General features: G+C 41.1%; 1 long non-coding RNA gene and 1 pseudogene across 14 annotated transcripts in view; one reads left to right on the top strand and one right to left on the bottom strand.

The window, feature by feature from the left end:
* Positions 1–12,962, top strand: part of LOC106841784 (uncharacterized) — a 61,935-nt gene extending 48,973 nt beyond the window's left edge. For 3 of the 14 annotated variants that reach the window (XR_011494491.1, XR_011494497.1, XR_011494488.1), the window contains 3 exons: positions 1,913–2,005; positions 6,943–7,142; positions 10,536–12,961. This is a non-coding gene — a long non-coding RNA (uncharacterized lncRNA). Of the gene's footprint in view, positions 1–1,912; positions 2,006–4,654; positions 4,790–6,942; positions 7,143–10,535 lie in introns of those variants that run through there. The other 11 variants (XR_011494490.1, XR_011494493.1, XR_011494501.1 and 8 more) reach the window with 9 other exon arrangements.
* LOC123277464 (PWWP domain-containing protein 2A-like) lies at positions 4,034–6,949 on the bottom strand (annotated as a pseudogene).
* Positions 12,963–14,320: the final 1,358 nt, after the last annotated feature.

Raw genomic sequence — 14,320 nt, 5'->3', positions numbered from 1 at the left:
GAACAATGGATACATCTTCATTTATTTGGATCTTTGATTTTTTTTCATCAGAACTTTCTAGTTTTCTGCATGTGTATCCTGTACACATTTTGTTATATTTCTACCTAAGTATTTCAATTTTTGTGCTAATGTAAGTGGTATTGTATTTTTAATTTCCAATTCCAATTGTTCATTGCTGGTATATAAGAAAGAAACTGGGTTTTGCATGTTAACCTTGTACCCTGTAGGATACAAGGCTATGTATTTGCTCCAGGAGTTTATATGTTGATCTTTGGGATTTTCTACATAGATAGTTGTGTCTTCTTGGAACAAAGACAGTTTTATTTCTTCCTTCTCAATCTGTTTGCCTTGTATATATCCTTTTATTATCATATTGCATTAGCTAGTACTTCCAGTACGATGTTCTAAAGGAGCGGCGACAGGGCACATCATTGTCCTGTTCCTGATCTTAGTGGAAAGGTTTCTAGTTTCTCACCATTATGTATGATGTTAGCTGTAGGTTTTTTGTAAACATTTTCTATTAAGTTGCAGAAGTTCCTTTTCATTCCTAGTTTGCTGAGAGTTTTTATTATGAATGGGTGTTAGATTTCTCTGCATCTATTGATAAGACAGTATGATTTTTTTTCTTTAGCTTGTTGATGTGATGGATTACATTAACTGATTTTCAAATGTTGAACCAGCCTTGCACACCTGGTGTAAATTCTGCTTGGTCATGGTGTGTAATTCTTTTTATACATTGTTGAATTGATTTGCTAATATTTTGCTGAGCATTTTTACATCTACGATCATAAGAAATATTGATATTTAGTTTTCCTTTCTTATAATGTTTTTATCTGGTATGGTATTAAGGTGATTCTGGCCTCACAGAATGAGTTAGGAAGTGTTCCCTCTGCATCTATCTTCTAGAAAAGATTATAGACTGGTATTTCTTCCTTGAAAGTTTGGTAGAAATGATCCAGTGAAATCATCTAGGCCTTGTCCTTTCTTTCATTGAGGGTTATTAATTATTGATTTGATGTTTTTAGTAGATATGGGCCTATTCAGAGTATATATTTTTCTTTATATGAGTTTTGGCAGTTGATATCATTCAAGAAATTGGATCCATTTCATCTAAGTTATCAAATTTGTGGGCATAGAGTTGTTTATAGTATTTCCTTATTATATTTTTAATGTTCATAGCATCAGCAGTGATGGCTGACTTTTTTTAGTTAGCCTGGCTAAAGGTTTATCAATTTTATTGATCTTTTCAAAGAACCAGCTCTTGGTTTTATTGATTTTTCTCTCTTGATTTCCTATTTTCAATTTCATTGATTTCTGCTCCAACAGGAACTCTCATTCATTGCTGTTGGGAATGCAAAATGGAGCAGCCACTTTGGAAGACAGTTTGGCAGTTTCTTACAAAACTAAACAGTCTTACCATACGATGCTGCAGACACGCTCCTTGGTGTTTACCCAAATGACCTGAAAACCTGTGTCCACACAAAAATGTGCACAGATGTTTATAGCAGCTTTGTTCATAATTGCCAAGACTTGGAAGCAACGAATATGTTCTTCAGTAGGAGAAGGGATACATAAACTGTAAAAAACAACAACAAGAACAACAAAAGGGAGAGAGATTGTGTTCACACTGTATAATTTAGGATATCTCTCCTACCATTTTAGTCATCAAAATAATTTAGGAGAGTTATTCACATATGACATCCTTTATGTAGATTTTTGAGGTTTATAACATAAAGTAACAATGAATAATTTTACCATAAGAAGTGATTTCAATACTAAATTGAAAATGACAGTCTAAATTTATGTCACCAGTCCAAGTCATTGTCAATTTTTTTGAAACTTTTGTTCATTAGTTTGTAAATTTAATATGGTTAGCATTAATCTGATAAACTTGTGCTTTATTTATTAACAGATACAGGATCTGCGCCACAAATTCAACAGTCTGACCATACTTGAGGAGTGTGGATGGGAGAAAGCCAGCAATACGAGCAAAGATGTGTTTCAGGTAAATTTGTGGATTTCTAATATAGACTCTTTTACTTTAATGAATTTAAGCTTTAGAAACATTTAGCTTCAGGTTTTTCATCATTTCACAAAACGTGTCATCTATTACTTACAATGTCCTGATTGTCTTGAAAGAGTGAGGAAAGGTCAACACAAAATTCAGGATGGTCATTTCTGGGGGCGGCGGGGGGGGGGTGGCTGGGATTGGATTTGGTCCCCCTGAGAGCTTCTGAGTTGCTAAGGAGTGGTATGTACCAGTGTGTTTTATTCTTTAGACTGTACCTATCCATTGTTTTGTAGTAATGATAGCAGTAGTAAATAATTTATATAATGCTTAGTATGTGCCAACTATGCTTCCCAGGCCCTTACACACATGGACTCAGTTAATCCTCACAGCAGTCCTGTGAGGTGGGTGCCATTATCCCTGGGTGGGGAATCTGAGGCCAGGAAGACTCGAGCACGTGCCCAAGGTGGAGCTGGGTTTCTCACTCCAGAACCCATGTTCTTAACCCACAGGCTATGCCATCTCTCTGCTTTATATACTCTTGTGCGTGATGTATTTCAAAATGAAGGAACTTTCTAAGGAGAAAAGAGGAACAATGACTCTTAGACTCTCTCTCTTCTTCCCAAATTTTATCATGGAAAAGTTCCTATTTTCTCTGTAAAATTGGCTTTGTTGACATGATAGATTCCATTCTTATCTATTTGTAGTAATTTTTTTCCTAAAATATTTTAACTCCAAGCTTTTGGTTCAGATTGCTACTTCTCAAGCCACCTTGGAGCCCTGCCACTTTTTCTTTTAGATTTTAGAAGAACGCCTGTGGTTGTAAAATCAGGTTTCTAAACTGGTACTTTATTATGCTGTGTAATCCAAATAAAAACTGTGTTTTGAATTCTGTCTTAGGAGTTTAAGATGTTAGAGTATTAAAGGATTATTTTAGGATTATTTTACTAATGAAGTCTCCTTATTTTACTAATGAAGTAATGTCTTAGTAAGACATTGGTAATGTCTTACTAATGACAAAGGCCCTGAGGACAGTGACTGAATGAATTTCAAGTCTGTTAAGCAGGAAGGATGCTGGGACATTTGGACCTCCTGTGGGCATTTTTTATCTGGTGCTTAGTCCTGGGAACATAACACCACCAGCTACGCAGATAATGGCTGTGTCAAGATAGCATTATATCAGAGCCTTGTAATTCTGCCCCTTACCCCCAGTGTTTCTCTCCTACTTTATTTTATTTTATTTTTTTTTGGATTTAGTTGATTTTATTTACGGCTTGTTTTTTTACATTTCAGAGCATTACACAATTACATTTTCTCACTTTCTGACCTGCAAACAGATACCTTAAATGAAAATATTTTTTAAAAATTATCAAATTAGGTACGTCCAAAATGCAACAATTACACATATGACAATTAATTCATAAAGTGTAATTTACTAGGACGTATCCTAAGAATTTAGGAACAGCCAGTCAGGAAATCTGACCAAATTCAGCAATCGACTATTTACATATCCAAAGACAAAGCTATCTAAATTCCCAAACCAGAAGTTTGAAAGTTTTTGTTAAATTACCATTGGATGAAAGAGAGAGAGTGATGATTCAAACCTAGCCAGCTGTGACAGTCTCAATCTCAAATACTGGGCTAGGTACCCAGTCTGCAACTGAATAGCAAGCATCTCAGTTTTTCAGACACCTATGCGCCATTCTTGCACCATTATGCACATAGAAAGGCTAAGTGTTCGTTAATTAAAAAGCAAGTAGTCATTAAATATCCACACTATTCCCCCCAGCTCACCAGCCTTACTGCAATCCCGAATATGCAACCTGTCTCACATAGTGACAGGCTATATTATATATATATATGTGTATATACACACACACATATGTACGTGTCTGCATATATATACACACATACACACAGTACTAGGTACAAATGGCAATTAACAGTCCCTGCAAAAATTCATTTTCAGTTGAGGCTATGGCTCCTCTGCCTTGGGATGGTTTTAGACATCAAAACTCAAAAATACTGCTAAAATCTCACTTCCTTAAGACAAAATTTGATTGCTTCTTCAGTTTAAGCTTCTCAGTCTAAAAATGGCTATAAGGTAAGTATAAAAAAAGCAGCCAACTGAGTGCAATTTCTCTCTCCAATTTGGCCAGGCTATTTCATAGAAGTTACTCCTAACTAAATTAGGAGATCTGTGGCGCCTTCCAATGGTTCTTGCCTACCTTCCTGTCCATGTTCACGTTTCAAACGGTGTCAACAGAGCCCGCACTTCAGGGGTCAGCTGCTTGGCAGCCTTAGCTGCCTCTGTGATAGCCTTGCGATACAGGCCCTTTCTCTTCTTATTAAAGCATGACTGGAAGTTTTCTAAAAAGGGGGAGAGTTGCGAAAGAGCAAGGAAAGACGTTGTTGGAGACCCAAACTATGAAATCCGGGCCTCCTGTCGAACTAAAAGGCCGTTATCTTTCCAGGTCACAGTTATAGTAAGAATACGGGCTGGCCACCAAGGGAAGCCATATATCTTGGCCCAAACAATGTCCCCTACACATGTGGTCCTGCCATCTGCTGTGACACATTTAGAGACGTTTTTGGAAAAGACTTTCATTTTCAAGGAATTACTGAGCTTTTTCTCTTCCTTTGAAGAGGAGGAAGTGGAGGAGGTGGAAGGTGCGTGCATACTGCCTGGAGGAAAATCAAAGCTTTCAGAAGAACTACACTCAGAGTTGGAGGATTTCAGCTCATCCGTGCTATCAATGCTACACACTGACGCACCGGAAGAGTCAGATTTCTTTGATTTAGGGTCATGTAAACAGAGATATTGCTTTTGCTGCCCTTTTTGCCCAGTGTCTGTGGTTCCTCCTACTCACCAGGCACAAGCACTTCGTTTGTGTCCTGAACCGCACAGCTGGCCTCTTCAGGGCCGTCTGAGGGGTTCTGATTTTCTGAAGGGGCCTCACCTGCTGAGCGGGTAGAGGTGCAGCGAGCCTGGGGCTTGGGTGCCATCTTGCCACTCCGCATTTTCTCAAGTCCTGTCTTCAGAGAGGAGTCATTTTCTTCATTCCTGTACCTTTGTGGCTTTAGACGAACCCGAGGTGGAAGGGAACCTGAGCTAGGATTCTGATAGCGGCGTGTGAAAGGGACTTTTGAATGTGCATTTTTGGACGTAGAGGTTTCACTTTGCTTCTTTTGTGCCTTTGCTTTGGCAATTTTCAACACTTCCCAAGCTTTTGCATGATCCATGTTCTTACTCTGGAGCACTTTTTTAGTACTTAACTGAGCTTTTCATGTGTTGGTCTGAGCAGAAACTTTGACTACTCTGCCTCTGCTGTGAGCAATATTTGAAACCTTAACCACAGCGTTTCTTTTCTGGCTTTCATTTTGGTTTTTCCCATCCACTTTATGGTCAGTTTTCAGTTTTTTGTTCACAGTAGTTATGCTTTCATTTCTCTGTTTTTTATCTTCATATTTAGAAGAGTCACTTGCACTACTACCTTTTCTAATTTCCTTTTTTTCAGCAACAACACTGTTTTTACGTTTGTCACACAGGACTTGCCTGGGCCGTAGTTCAATAGCATTCATTACTGAAGTAGGTTCTTCCCTGTACATCTTTCGTTTGGGTCGCTTAATTTTCCGCGGAGGTGGCTGAGGTATCGATTGGTTATATGTGTCCCTGATAAACAAAGGGGGAGGATAAGGTGCTCCTTCGTGGAAGAGAGGAGGTGGTTTGGAAGTCCACAGGCTTTCAGCCAAGCTCGGCTGGGGAGGCGGGACAGGAGGGGGATCCCCAGGAACAGCACCACTCACTTCTCGCTGGACTTCTGTCCCTTCTTGGAATGTGTTACTTTGAAGCTGCATAGCTTCGGGTTTATCCTTCTATTCCCTTTTGGGAAATACTGTCACAAGGGTCCCACGGGGCCCAAACCATCGGAGTGTGTGCTGTTGCAGGAAACAGAATGGAGAGCCGTGAAAGGGAGTCTCTGCACTTCCTATCTTTTGGACAGATCCATGAGGACCCCGGAGAAGAGCTTCTCCCCAGGCGGGACGACACGACGAGCGCGTCCTCAGTGACGGGGTGCAGCGTGACCCGCACCTCCGAGCGGGGATGAGTTGCGACAGCGCGGAGTCCCGCCCGCCGGCGGCACGAGCGCGGGGCTGCGGGCTGGGGCCGCGGCGGCTCCGGGCGCTCCTCGGGAGCCGGGGGCTCTCGGGCGGCGGGCAGGGGAAGGCGAGGGTCGGGCCCTTCCTGAGCGCGGCTGCCGCGGCTCCAGCACCCGGCGGGCGGGCAGCTTCTCCTCGGCCTCCAGCCCCGGCCCCGCCGCCTCCGGGCTGCGGGCGAGCTCCCCCGGCGGCGGCGGCGGCTCGGCCTGAGGAGAGGACTGCTGGCCGTCGGCCTCGCCGTCAGGCACCGAGGCTTCAGTGGCCGTGACCGGGAGGGGGTCCGTGCCGGCCTCGCTGCGGGGACGGGCTCCATCTCCGGCTCAGCCTCCCCGGGGGACACTGCAGGCGCTGCCGCCATTTCTTCCTGGCTTCTCCCTCCTCCTGGTCCTCTCCTACTTTATTGTATAGGCCACTGTTAAGATTACTGAACAAGTAAAATCAAACTAATCTTTTATCTGTACTTTGAAACCATTCCCTCAGACCTCTTATTCATTGACCTCTCCATCAGTTAGCCTTGTTCTCTCTTTTCCATCAGTTTTTAGACATGTTGAGGGGTCTTGTCTTTGTTTACATTAAATGACAACAACAGCCTAGACTAACTCCTTGAGGGCAGGAACTTTGCCCTTTACCTTTGACCCCTAGCACGTTTAGCACAAACTAGGAACTTGATAAGTATAAGACGGATGTGTGAAATACTTCAGGTATGCTTTATTTATTTTTCTTATAAGGTGGTAACGAGTTGCTTTAGTAAATGTCATAATTTCTCTTTGTAGGACAAATTTGTTTCAGGTATAGCGAGTGAACCAAAACGGATGGTGCTGGGATCCCAGACGGGGGTCGCCTTGCTGCTGTGAAGAAGGCAATGAGAGAGAGGATGCAGCAGGGAGAGCAGGCTGAGGGCCGAAGGAAGTTGGTCATATAACCTTTGACGCTGGATATTTTAGAATCGAAAGTCCCGTTAAATCGTTCTCAGGTTAGTTTTTCTGCTGAGACTACTTAAGAAAAGTATTTGGGTTGGATAGGAGCTTGTACAGGAGGTGAAAAAATTTTCACAGGAAGTGATATAAGCTGTCTGTGATTTCTGGAAAATAGACCACATCCTCACCACCAAACACTTGCAGATTTCGTTTGATGGATGGGATTAGATTACTTGAAGTGACAAATCTCCTAAAGTTGCTTTTCTGTGTTTGCTAAGTAACTTCACTTCTGTTATTAGCCCCTAACCCCACGGTCCTGGGAGGAAGGTCACAGGTCCCAAGAGGGAAGGGAGATGATGAGGAGTGAGGTGATTTCCTTCAGGTTGGTGCCAGGCTGGATGAGAATTTCAGATGCAAAGGAAGCTTAGGCACCAAACCATCACACTTCTCTGGCTGTGCTTAAAAAATGATGCTTATGGAAGGTGGATGTTGTTTTATCTTCATTTGTATCAAAACTTTTGCCCAGAACTTTTGAAACACAGTAAATGTGCTAATTTCAAAATATTCCAAGGAAATCAGCTGAGGTAGAGCCCAGTTGTGGTAGACCTATTAAAAATCGACAACAGGGGCTGGGCCTTCCTGGTGGCATAGTGGCTGGGCTTGTGCACTACGCTTCGGTGGCCCAGGGTTTGCTGGTTTGAATCCTGGGCACAGACCTACACACTGTTCATCAAGCCATGCTGCAGTGGTATCCCATATACAAAATGGAGGAAGATTGCCACAGATGTTGGCTCAGCGGCCATCTTCCTCACCAAAAAAAAAATAAAATCAACAGCAGATACTAATCCATGTTGGATATAAGTAGCATTTTACATTAGACCAAACTATTTGGGATCCTTCATTGTTTGTAAAGACTCAGAATTAGAGAAATTCCCTGAAGTTTTTTTAGTTCTCTTCCTTTTCAACACACATCGTCAAACCTTTCTTCAAAATGACCAATTTTTCTTCCCTAATGCCTACTCCTACCTACTTTGTTGTGATTGTCATGCATTAGGAAAGGGCTCTTGCGTTTCTGTTATAATATAGCGTGTGATAGTTCTGCCTCCTCTCTTCTGCTGCTCTGTGGTGCTCTTCTGGCTGGTGCCTAACGCAAAATAAACATCACCTTGGCCAGACATTTCATGTTCCCCAGCTGGGTTCTTCATTGAGATTGTTTTGGGCACCTTTAATGTTACAAGCATGAGATTTGTTTGTAGAAGTCCCTTTTTATGCTGAAATTAAGGATGAGAATTTTGCTAAAAAAAATTTAACAACATTGAAAAACTGTTATAGCATAAGATAATCTATATTTTTGTCTTAGCATTTGATATATGGAACTTCTCATATCTTTCAAAGCTTTGTCCATTTCTAATAACCCTTGACTGTGAGAATATTTAAAAAGTTAAAAATTCTTTTCTTCAGCAGTATTTGATAATAAAAATCTCATGACTGAGTGCCATCATCTTGATTCAGTAAATTTTCCAACTTAATCTGAAAAGTTCTTTTATATTCTAGATTTGTTTTATAAAATGAATATTACTCAGTTTTTAACTGAAATGCAGTTTAAAATTTAGATCTTTTTTTTTAACTCAGAAATCCATTTGTTATTCATTTTTATCAAAATGGGAACAAAATTTCATGTTTACATACTTTAAAATATAGTTTGTTTTAGTATTAAGCTCTGAAGGTATATTTCCTTATGTGACTTATGTGTCAAATGTGCTGTGACAAGTCGGTTGAGTACATGAATATCTAACATGTGGCCCGGGTTATGCAGGTGTTTCTAAGTGATGCAGGAAAGTGTAAGGCAAGGTTTCCACCCATCTGAAGCATGCGCTTGGGGACACGATGTCTAGCCTAGCTTCAGGTGTCATTGGCTGTTTTCATTCTAATTTGCTTAGATTACTCTAATTATGTTCTATTTTATTTGGAAGCTCCCAGCCTTTACTTTTGGTGACCTCTTGCCTCTGACTCCAGCTCCAGCATCAGCCCTCTGGGCAGCCTTCCCGTGGACGCTCTCGTCTCTCCCGTGTTGCCTCATGTCCAGGCACAGGGGCACATGTTTAATCTCTTATGAGGAGAGGGATATGAATGTGTTATGTTCCTAAAGCATGTTGTAACTTCAGGGCTCCATTTCCCTGGTCCACCCTCTGCCCCTCTCAGGCAGAGCGTCTGCCTCGTGTTCAGGGCCGCTGGCACGGGCACGATGCAGCAGTGCTGTCTTGCCCACTGAGTGTTTGCTGCCCTGGTTTTCTGCCCTTCCACGTGGTTGCAGTTCAGCGATCTGGGATAGACCTTTGCCAGGTCATTTTAATGTGTAGCCCGGCTGAAACTCTGGTGTACAGCCTTACCTTGAAATTTTCCAGGGCAATTGCTAAAATGGCTCAGGGAATGGCCTTGGTTTGTTGATCTTTGATTTCAGAATGTAAACAATTCATTATGGCAAGTGTGGGATCAAACAGCAGCAGCTGTTGTTAACCTCATGAAGCCTGGCCAATGCTTGGCTTCCTGAAGCCACCAGTTCCTTCAGGACCTCTGTTATCTTGGCTTTCATTGGCTCTCAAAGATGCCTTCTTGGTGTTCAGGCTTCTGGGTGGCCAGGTGTCTCAGGGGCAGAAGGAAGTGTGTCACTGTGACCCACACTCTGGTCCTTCTTGGTTCCAGCTGCCTTTAATCGCAGGCTGAGACCAGAGGGTCAGGCATTTCGGCATAAGGCCCATTTATAGAAACTTGACTTCATCTTGTTCCTAGATCTGAACTCAGAATGGTAGGTTCTGATAATATATGATCTTATAAGTAAATCTGGAAGCTAATGAATCACAATATTCTGTTTTTCATATATTAGTAATATGATTACAAGTACTTTACAGTTATCTATACATTATCTTGCTGATAAATCTTAGTACCTTATAATTTACTCTCCTTGTGAATTCTTTTCTACTTCTGTATATATTAGAATTTTGATTTTTTGATATGTTTTTTGTTGGTCCCCCTGTCCCTTTCACACCCAAATTATGACTTGCTCCATGGCATCACTTGAGCCTGAACTGGGGCTTGAGGGGGAACAGAGGAAAGGATCCCACAGGATCCGACTAGTAAAAGGCATATTAAGTGCGGCTCTATGGGTTAGGATTTGTGGACTCTACATAAGTGGCTTAAGATGTGGCCTCAGTTTTATTCATTCTGCATGTGCTGCTGAGTCCATTTATGTGTTAATCACCCTTTCAATGAAAAAAGCTATAGTTTCGACATTATATCTGCTAGAAAGTAGCATAATCATTATGTTAATAATTTTATTAGGTACAAAAATGTTATGTTATTAATTAATCCACTATTAACTTGCAATATTGCAGACTAAGTTGGTGAAACTTGAGTGTTACTTTAGTGACTTCTCTGACTTTGTTCTCTAGCCACGCCCGGGGTGCAGTGATCCCTTCATGCAGGTGGAGGAGAGGTGACAGGAGCACACCAGACACTCTTCCTTTGGTGGGGGCTTAATTGCCTTTTCACCTCGAACGCCTCCTAATGGAAATCAACCAGAAGAACTGTGAATTAAAAAAAAGCAAAACATTGTTTTCGTAATCTCCATGCTGCAGTGTATTCTTTGAATACTGAAAAGTTAAAGAATATGGATTCATGTTCATGTATATAGTGTTATGTAATGTCTTAATAGTTAATATTTACTATTAACTATTTGTGTTTTAGATATGATACTGTTTTTCAGAGGAAGTGGGGATATTTTTTACTTTATGCAGAATAAAAAATGCACTGTGCCTAGCCTCTCTTGTTTAAAATGTTTTAAGCTTAGGGCCGGCCCCGTGGCCGAGGGGTTAAGTTCGTGCGCTACTCTGCAGTGGCCCAGGGTTTCACTCGTTCGGACATGGCACTGCTCATCAGGCCACGCTGAGGGAGTGTCCCATGTGCCACAACTGAAGGACCACAACTAAAAATATACAACTATGTAACGGCGGGATTTTGGGGAGAAATAGAGAAAGAAAAAAGAAAAACATTGGCAACTGAGATAACAACTGTTGACAATCTTTAAAAAAAACAAAACTTTAAGCTAAGTATGTTCACAGCTTATGAACATTCTTCAGTTTAATCAAAATGTGTTAAACTTTGACAGAAATATTTACATCCTTTCATACGCTGTTCTTAGTTTGAACTCTTAAATTTGCTGGTGTTGAGCAGCTTTGCAGGCTGCATTTTCCAGGTGTACTGCGTTTCTTTAGATGAGCTATCTGGATTCTGAACTCAGTTTACATGCTGCTGTTTCAAATGATCAAATTATTAGAGGTGCCCATTAAAGTTTTGCCTTTTTCCTTTGACATAACTGACAACCTTTAAAGGAAATGCCTTCTTCCTTTGAAGAGAATTAGATCAATCACGATGGGTTTGAAATGTTCTTTTATAAGAGACTCACCTATGAGATTGTAGAAGACAGGACCGTCAGAATAACGGAGCAGCAAGAAGACTCGGAGTAGCTAAAGCTTGTGACCAGACCTGGGTCCAGTTGTTTCTGTCAGCAAATGGGCTGAGGGTTGGAGGTGTTGACCAAACAAGCAGGAACTTTATGGATAACCCCTCAAGATTAGGGGTTTGCAAACAAGAAAAGAAAACGCATCCACTTCTGTTGTCAAAGGAAGATATGTTCGGCTTGTGGGGGAGACGGTGTTTATTATCAAGTCCATGTGAGCAGTTGGGAGGCTGTGTGAGGAATGTTCCCAGAATGCCTAGTCTTACCCGAGATTAAGGTAGCTTTTATTCATTAAGTCTGTCAATGAATAATTCAAGCAAGACATGCAGAACAAAGAAATACATATAGAAGTTAGGGTTTACTAAGGGTGCAGAGCCAGGAACATGTAAAAGAGGTGAGTACAAAGTAACAATATGCAACATAAAATAATACTTGCCCTCGAGGATAAAGTAGATGAGAGTAAGACAGAGTCTGTAAGCAAGGTTTTTCTCTGTGGTAGGTTTAATAAGATCTACTACTGAATCGTTCAGAAAGCTTTTGGCTGTTAAGTAGCAGTAAAGTGAACTCAAACTGGCTTAACTAAGTCATCAGGATGATTCGAGGCACTTTACTATCAGCAGCTCAGTGATGGCATCAAGGTCCACATTCGGTTCATAGTTCATTTGGTCACCCTCGTGGTCGGCTTCTCCAAGGCTGGGTCCTTTCAGGGTCATAAGATGGCTGTGGGTGGTAATCAGAACTGTGTCTTTCCCTTCGGTTGGGCCAACTGATACCACTTGCCCATCTGCAGATCAATAGGAGTCAGTAGGGGATAGAAATGGGAAATAAATGGGAAGGCAGCCATCAGTGTCTCCTACAACTAGAAAGAGTGTTCCTGGGCTATTGGACTCTAGAACCATGAGGCATGAGAAAACTCTGTGAAGACCAAATGGAAGGAAACTGCTTGAGTAGAACAAGAGCCTTTCCAAAATCAAAAAGAAAGGGCATTTCCATTTATTGAAGACCTACTACATGACGACCCCTTTGCAAACAATATTTAGCAACCACAGTAACCCTACAAAAGATGTGCTGTACTGCCCATTTTATAGACAAAGGAACCGAGGCTCAGAGGAGTTATTTTGTGTAAACATAGTTCCCTCTTTTCTCCAAAGCTTATGTTCTTCCATTTAACCATAGGAGAAGGGCGGTCCAGACCAGATGTTAGGTTAAGGGATTTATGTAGTTTTTACAATGTGCTGTGATGTGCTGCCCAATCCCTCTGAAGGACTGAAGAATTAACTCCTCTAGTCATCGGAAGCGCAGACAGCCCGCAGTCAGTTATCATCCCATGTGAGAACGGCCTCAGGTGAAGACAGACCCTTCACCCACGTTTCCGCCCTGTTTCCCAGGTGGCCGGTACTTGTTGACTAGAGTTCAGCTATAAGGACCTGTCCCCCTCTTGACTACTCTAAAGGATCATCCCAGCTTCAGCTCCCCTGCAGGGTGGGCTGAGGCATCCATGCCCCATGTCCTCCTCTGCCCAATCCTGTACCTTCTTGTCCCTACAGCAGTTGATCACAAGAGCGCTCCCTCATAAACCACTTGCATTCTGATCTCTTTGCTTCCCGGGGAAACCAGCCTGTGACAATGAGCAATTTAAAGTACTTGAGAAGATGGTATTGTAGAGACAATAATAGATACAATAATATTTTGGTTTTCTATAAAATGAAGTCGTGTGACCACAACCTAGTTTTGAAATTTTATTATTCTTTGGGCTTGCTGGGAGAAAGGAAGGGCAGAAAGGCATAGTTAAGAATGTTGACAATGGGAACTATTAAACTTTTGAATCTGATATATGTTTAATTAAGAAATGACTTTTTTCCCCCCTACAAATTTAGAGATTTCATAAAAACCAAGAAAACCTATTGGGAGATAGTCTCATGTCGGTCTCCAATACTGATTTGAAAGCAGTGAAGTATAGTTTAGAGACAAAATAGGATTTAAAAGGAGTCAAAAGAAATAGAATGCTAACAGTAATTGCCTATGGGTCAAGGGTCATCTATGGGTAAACTCTTTCTGCTTTTCTCATTTCCTGAATATATTTTATTTCCTGAAGTAAGAAAATGGGAGAATGATTTCCTTGTGGCATCTCCTGGTTTTTATGAAACCCAGGAAGAGAGAGGTTAATTTGAGGATAGTATTTACTTCTATTTCTTGTCTTAAAAAATATTTTAGGAAGTATAGAAAGCTTTGGGAGACTCCAACACAGTATTAATATTGCTACATATTTCTTTTTCCGTTGTGCATTATTGAAAATAAATGCACATATGATTAAATGACATATGAAGATAGGTAACTCTTACAGTATTTATTAAATGGATGATTTACAAGTAGGACATTGATGAATAGAGGTAAAACTTCACTCATAGTGTACATAAACCCTTTAAATGTGCAAAGTTTACATTCAATTTCATTTTTTTAAAAAGCATCTGCCCCTTTAAGATTATATCATAGTGTGCGAAGCACTGGTGAGATTTATGTCACCAGAAATTCACAGTTTTCTGACTTCTCTGAGATTTCTCTTCCGATGATTGTACTGCAATAAGTGAGCATCTCTGACTGCAACCTTGAAGTGGTCAGCTTCAACCAGCACTTGTATCTGAAATGGCACATACGCAGAACTGTTAGAAATGCCCACTAATTTCAAAACCAGTCAGCCTGAGCTCAGGATGCCCGATG

The sequence above is a fragment of the Equus asinus genome, chromosome 15, assembly GCF_041296235.1.
Source record: "Equus asinus isolate D_3611 breed Donkey chromosome 15, EquAss-T2T_v2, whole genome shotgun sequence".
In the NCBI taxonomy this organism is placed as follows: Eukaryota; Metazoa; Chordata; class Mammalia; order Perissodactyla; family Equidae; genus Equus; species Equus asinus.
This window is presented reverse-complemented; position numbering and strand designations above follow the sequence as displayed.